General features: G+C 42.0%; 1 pseudogene; it reads right to left on the bottom strand.

Annotated features, from left to right (window-relative positions):
• Positions 1-336: 336 nt before the first annotated feature.
• On the bottom strand, positions 337-1,032 carry LOC129490747 (peptidyl-prolyl cis-trans isomerase A-like; annotated as a pseudogene).
• Positions 1,033-6,821: the final 5,789 nt, after the last annotated feature.

The raw sequence follows: 6,821 nt of genomic DNA, 5'->3' as shown, positions 1-6,821 counted from the left end.
TATAGGCATGCACCACCAGGCCGGGCTAATTATTTTTTGTAGAGACAGGGTCTCACTATGTTGCCCAGGCTGATGTTGACTCCTGTCCTCAAGTGATCTTCTGCCTCAGGTTCCCAAAGCATTGGGATTACAGGCGGTGAGCCACCACGGCCAGCGCCTGCCTACATTTTCAGTATTCCACTCAATAAATAACATTGATACTTCCTGGGTCTGGAAAGTAAAAAAAAACTGAGTACTATGTAGAATTAAGCAAGCATGTAAGTGATGTTTCAGAAGTAACCTGTTTCTGCTTCAAGTAAGGCCTACATCAATGCCCTAACTCAAACAAGGACAGACAATTGTTATTTAGTTTTTATTTCATAATCATAAACTTAACTCTGCAATCCAGCTAGGCATGGAAGGGAACGAAGAAAACATGGAACCCAAAGGGAACTGCAGTGGAAGCACAAAGATTCTAGGATACTGCAAGCAAAAGGGGTGCTCTCCTGAGCTACAGAAGGAATGGTCCGGTGGTTAAGACAAAACAGAAGTCAAACTTACCAGAGCTGTCCACGGTCAGCAATGGTGGTCTTCTTGCTGGTCTTGCCATTCCTGGACCCAGATTGCTCCATGGCCTCCACAATATTCATGCCTTCTTTCACCTTGCCAAAGACTACATGCTTGCCATCCAACCACCCCATCTTGGCAGTGCAGATGAAAAACGGAACAGTTTGTGTTGGGTCCAGAATTTGCCATGGACAAGATGCCAGGACCTGTATGCTTTAGGATAAAGTTCTCATCTTCAAATTTCTCCCCGTAGATGGACTTGCCACCAATGCCATTATGGCATGTGAAGTCACCACCCTGACACATAAACCCTGGTATAATTCTGTGAAAGCAGGGACCCTCATAACCAAATCCTTTCTCTTCAGTGCTCAGAGTACGAACTTTTTCTGCTGTCTTTGGAAACTTTTCTGCAAACAGCTCAAAGGAGACGTGGTCCAAGGGCTCACTGTCGACAGCAACGTCGAAGAACATGGTGTGGTTGACCATGGCTGATAGTACCGGGACTCCTGGCGGCAGTAGCCTCTGAAAAGCCGGTCATAGAAATTTGAGAGTTTCTCCTAGATATATGTTTTAGCTACTTATTTTTATATTAAGTGGTAAATTCTTGACTGTAAGTGCCTTGTCTTAATCCCCTTTGTTTTTATTCTGTCTCTGTCTCCAGGGCAGCCATGTTTGCTTTTATGGATTGTGTAGCACACAGCTCTAAAGAGTGCCTAGGGTTGAACAGTGCACATCTGTCTCACTGTACAGGGAAGCCCGGACCATCACAATAAACTGCAGGCAGCAAGTCTTTTTATTTATTTGCTGAGTTAAAATGATTCCCATAAGTTCCCTCCAAAATCACCGCCAGATTTTTGGTGGGAAGAATGCATTGGAGACAGGCATTAAACACTAGTCCAGGTTAATATTTGCATTGAATGCCTCTCTTATATCTTTTAGCATACATTAAAATGGACCCTAGTCTTCTTCTAGTAAAACCCACGACTGAGTGAACCAAGGATGAGACTGCCGGCTGGTAGTGCACACTCTGCAGGGTGCCAGGGGGCTGGCTTCATCCATGTTGCAATGTTTCCTAAGGAATATCTTACATCTAGAGGCTATGGTGTCTCACATTTTTGTCCCTAGTTATCTACCTTGTGTGTACCTTGCATTCCTTCCTTTTCAGCATGCAGAATCGGACTTGGCTTTGAAGTAAAACGATACTGGTTTTTGAGTGATCCAGCAGCTGTTATACTTTGGTGAGAGTTTTCTTCTCCACCCAAGTCTTGTTTTCCATTTCTCCCTCCATCACTTTCTCTTCTACCCCCACCTCTTCCAGCTTACTCTACCCAATTACCACGCCAGAAACAATTCCTGTCTATCTCTTTTCCCAAAGAGATGCTTCCTTTATTCAACTGCTTAAATAAATAAAACAAAGTTTCCCTTTCCTCTGAACCACCTGCTCAAAATACAAGCGGGAGACCAATTATAACCCAGGAGACAAATCCCCTTTGAACAGCTGATCCAGGGAATGGATTTGGAGGCTTATCTTCGGTCTGAATCACAGGGTCATGCCAGGGTCATCCCTAGAGCAAATTGTCCCCTTGGCTTCCACTGAGCTTACCCTGAAATGTGCACACTGGGTCTCTTTTCCCATGGATTATGAAGCTATTTGGTGAAGGCTGCTCATTTGATGTACTAATCAGTATCTTGACATAACACATGGGAAGAGTTTAAAAGTTTGCTTTTGTACTGCAAGGCTTCTAGGGTACTTTCTAATTATGTCCTTGCAATCACAGACAAAAGCCTGTGACTGTAAATCTGAAAAAATGACTTCCAAAGCATAGGGCAGTGCTTCTCAGACTTTCATGTGTAAACACATCATCCAGGGATGTCATTTAAATGCAGGTTTTAATTCCCTAGGTCGGAGGCAGGGCCTGAGATTCTGCATTCTTAACAAGGTTTCAGGTGAGGCTGACGCTGTGGTCCGCTGAACTGCACTTTGAGGAGACCCTACTTGATGGACAGTCAGCCAGGAAACTTTCAGTTTTTTGGCATAGTTAGTGAAACTTCATATTCCTTAACTACTGCCCAAGGGCCTTGAATGGTAGACGCACCTGTGTTTGGTAGACGCACCTGACAGTGATAACCTGACTTCAGCATACCCTGAGAATGACCCTGCATGGCAGATGCACACAAATGTGTATTTGGAGTTCCGAGCTAAGGAATCCAGAAGTTGCCAACCTGGAGATTCATTCCTTATCTATGAGGAATATCTGAGCCCCTCACCCATCCCAAGGAACACAGGCTGTACAGGAGATCAAAGCCCTGTGTTTTAGGTTAAATGAAGGTTACCAGTTGGAGGTTGTTAGGAGGAAGGTGCTAAGTGAAAACGCTATTTAAACGGCATGCTTCTTAGAAGTGGCTCTCCTGCCCTGTCTGCTGCCACTGGGTAGAGCAGTTCTGTGTAGCCCACTGTCACTGGACCATCCCTGTATGTAAGTAAGTTTCCCTCAATAAACCCCATGTCTGCTTTGCTGGTTCTGGGTCTCTTGTTCGGGCTCTTGAAGCTGGTGCATTCCCTACTGGAGTTGAGAGGGGTCTGGCATGACTGATCTGCTCCGTACAACTGCCCAAACTTCGCTGAGCATTCTTTATTTTTGCCCCCTTTCCCTAGTTCAAATGTTTTATTGTTGTAGTCCTCATTTGAATGATATTTATTTGTTTACATGCCTGCCTCCTAGACTCTGAGCATGTAGGGATAAGACAGCCAACTCTCATTCATCTTTGGATCAAGGGCACCTAGAATAGCATCTGGTAAACACACACACACACACACACACACACACACACACACACACACACACACACACCACACACACACACAGATACACACACACACAGAGTAGGCACTCGACAAATACTGGATAAAAGAAAAACTGATAGATTAAATTCACAAAATTAAAACCTTTTATCCATACCAAACATCATAAACGTATACAAAGGCAAATGATAAACTGAGAAAGATATTTGCAGTGTATTAAGATCTCTTATGGGGCCGGGCGCGGTGGCTCACGCTTGTAATCCCAGCACTTTGGGAGGCCGAGGCGGGCGGATCACGAGGTCAGGTAATCGAGACCACGGTGAAACCCCGTCTCTACTAAAAAAATACAAAAAAATTAGCTGGGCGTGGGGGCGGGCGCCTGTAGTCCCAGCTACTCGGAGAGGCTGAGGCAGGAGAATGGCGTGAACCCTGGAGGCGGAGCTTGCAGTGAGCCGAGATTGCGCCACTGCACTCCAGCCTGGGCGACAGAGCCAGACTCTGTCTCAAAAAAAAAAAAAAAAAAGATCTCTTATGAGTTGTTATGGTTTGAGTTGGGTCTGTCAAAAGATATGTTACAGTCCTAACCCCCAGTACCTCAGAATGGGACCTTATTTGGAAATAGAGCCATTGCAGAAATAATTAGTTAAGCTGTGGAGTAGGGAGGGCTCTTAATCAAATATGACTGGTGTCATAAGAGGAGGAGACATGGACATACAGGGAGAACCTCATGTGTGGATGGAAGCAGAGATTCGACTGATAACAGCCACAGGCTGTGGAACACCTGGGGCTGCCAGAATCTGGAAGGGGCAAGGAAGGATACTCCCTAGAGACCTCAGCAGGAGTATGGCACTGCCAATGCTTTCATTTTGCACTTGCTGTCTCTAGAACAGTGAGAGAATACATTTCTGCTGTTTTAAGCCACCTAGTTTGTGGTATTTTGTTACAGCAGCCCTAGGAAACTGACACATAAGCAACAAGAAAAAGAGTGATCTAGTAGCAAAGGGGGCAAAAAACCCAATCATAGGTAGTGCACAAAAAAATGCAAATTGCTCATAAACAAACAATGTTCAAGGGCTAGTAATCAAAGCAATGCAAAATGAACACAACATTGAAATGCTATTTTTATCTTATTATATTTATTATTTTAATTAGGAAAAAGTACAGTGTTGGGAGTTTAGGACAACCAAGCCCTCTTCTGTGCTTGAGCCACTAGTAGCTGTTGATATGATCTCCAAATATATCTTAAGTTCTTCCACTTCTCTCCACGTCTTCTGCCGTTGCTTCCTTCTAAGACACCATTGTCATTGTCGTTTACTTTTTTTTTTTTATTATACTTTAAGTACTGGGATACATGTGCAGAATGTGCAGGCTTGTTACATAGGTATATATGTGCCATGGTGGTTTGCTGCACCCATCAACCCATCATCTACATTAGGTATTTCTCCTAATGCTATCCCTCTCCTATCCCCCCACCCCCTGACAAGCCCCAGTGTGTGATGTTCCCCTCCCTGTGCCCATGTGTTCTCATTGTTCAACTCCCCCTTATGAGTGAGAACATGTGGTGTTTGGTTTTCTGTTCTTGTGTTAGTTTGCTGAGAATGATGGTTTCCAGCTTCATCCATGTCCCTGCAAAGGACATGAACTCATCCTTTTTTTGGCTGCATAGTATTCCATGGTGTATATGTGCCACATTTTCTTTATCCAGTCCATCACTGATGGGCATTTGTGTTGGTTCCAAGTCTTTGCTATTGTGAATAGTGCTGCAATAAACATACGTGTGCATGTATCTTTATAGTAGAATGATTTATAATCCTTTGGGTATATACCCAGTAATGGGATTGCTGGGTCAAATGGTATTTCTGGTTCTAGATCCTTGAGGAATTGCCACACTGTCTTCCACGATGGTTGAACTAATTTGCACTCCCACCAACAGTGTAAAAGCATTCCTATTTCTCCACATCCTTTCCAGCATCTGTTTTTTCCCAACTTTTTAATGATCACCATTCTAACTGGTGTGAGATGGTATCTCACTGTGGTTTTGATTTGCATTTCTCTAATGACCAGTGATGATGAGCTTTATTTCACATGTTTGTTGGCTGCATAAGTGTCTCCTTTTGAGAAGTGTCTGTTCATATCCTTTGCCCACTTTTTGGTGGGGTTGTTTTTTTCTCGTAAATTTGTTTAAATTCTTTGTAGATTCTGGATATTAACTCTTTGTCAGATGGATTAAAGACTTAAACATAAGACCATAAAACCATAAAAACCCTAGAAAAAAACCTAGGTAATACCATTCAGGACATAGGCCTGGGCAAAGACTTCATGACTAAAACACCAAAAGCAATAGCAACAAAAGCCAAAATTGACAAATGGGATCTAATTAAACTAAAGAGCTTCTGCACAGCAAAAGAAATATCATCAGAGTGAAAAGGCAACCTACTGAATGGGAGAAAATTTTTGTCGTTGACTTTCTAGATAACTGAATTAATCTAAATAGTGTTGTTACTTACCTTGCTTAGAGCTGCCAGAAGGAATCATTTAAAAAACATTAGTCAGACCACGTGATTCCTCTGCTTAAAACCCTTTAGTGATAGCTTTCATTGCAGTTAGTGTGGCCTCTGCCAAGCTCCCATCTTCTCTGTCACTGAGCTTTGGACCCGTGGCTTCTTTCAGTTCCTTTGTGGAGCTCTTCTTGTTGGGCCAGCAGACATTGCTAGTCCCTCTCTCAGAATGCTTGTCCTGCCACTCTTCACCTTCTGGTCTTAGCCTCAGTGTCCCATTGGAACTTCCTTGGCATTCCTCCTCGAGCCCTGCCTAAGTGAGGTCACTGTATTATATTTTCTCATGGTTCTCTGTTGGTTTTGCTCACGATTTATTACTGTGATGAATATTGGGTATTTGCTTATTGTCTCTCTCTACCTATATTGTAAACTCTATAAAGGCAAGGACTGTATTTATGTTGTCCCTCAACTGTAACTCAGACTTGGGTATAGAAGCAAACAGATAATAGGCAATCGATGTATATTTGCTGACTGAATAAATGGAGATTAACTTGGCAAAAGAGGTCAAAAGCCTTAGAAATGTGTATATCCTTTCAATCAGTAATCCCATTTCTAGGAATATATTTTAAGAAAATAATTAGGGATGTGTGTCAAGACTAGTCACATTGCAACTTAAATAACAGTAAGATAAATTTTAGCAATGTATTGGGAACAAAAATAAATATCTAAAAATGACCAATATAATAAATTATGATTTGCACATTCAAAGTAATATCACATAGGTAATGAAAGTGGTGTTGTAGAAATATATTCATTGACATATAGTTTCAGTGAGCATATATTTTTGTAAAAATAAAATATATATGTTTTTATATTGTTCTCTAATGCATAGAAGAATATTTAGAAAACTAGATACCAAAATACTAATTGTGGCACCTTTTAAAATTTATTTAAACTTATTTAAAAATTGTATT

This window comes from Symphalangus syndactylus, chromosome 9 (genome assembly GCF_028878055.3).
Source record: "Symphalangus syndactylus isolate Jambi chromosome 9, NHGRI_mSymSyn1-v2.1_pri, whole genome shotgun sequence".
Classification (NCBI taxonomy): domain Eukaryota; kingdom Metazoa; phylum Chordata; class Mammalia; order Primates; family Hylobatidae; genus Symphalangus; species Symphalangus syndactylus.
Note: the sequence above shows the minus strand (reverse complement) of the source record. Positions and strands in the feature narration are given on the sequence as shown.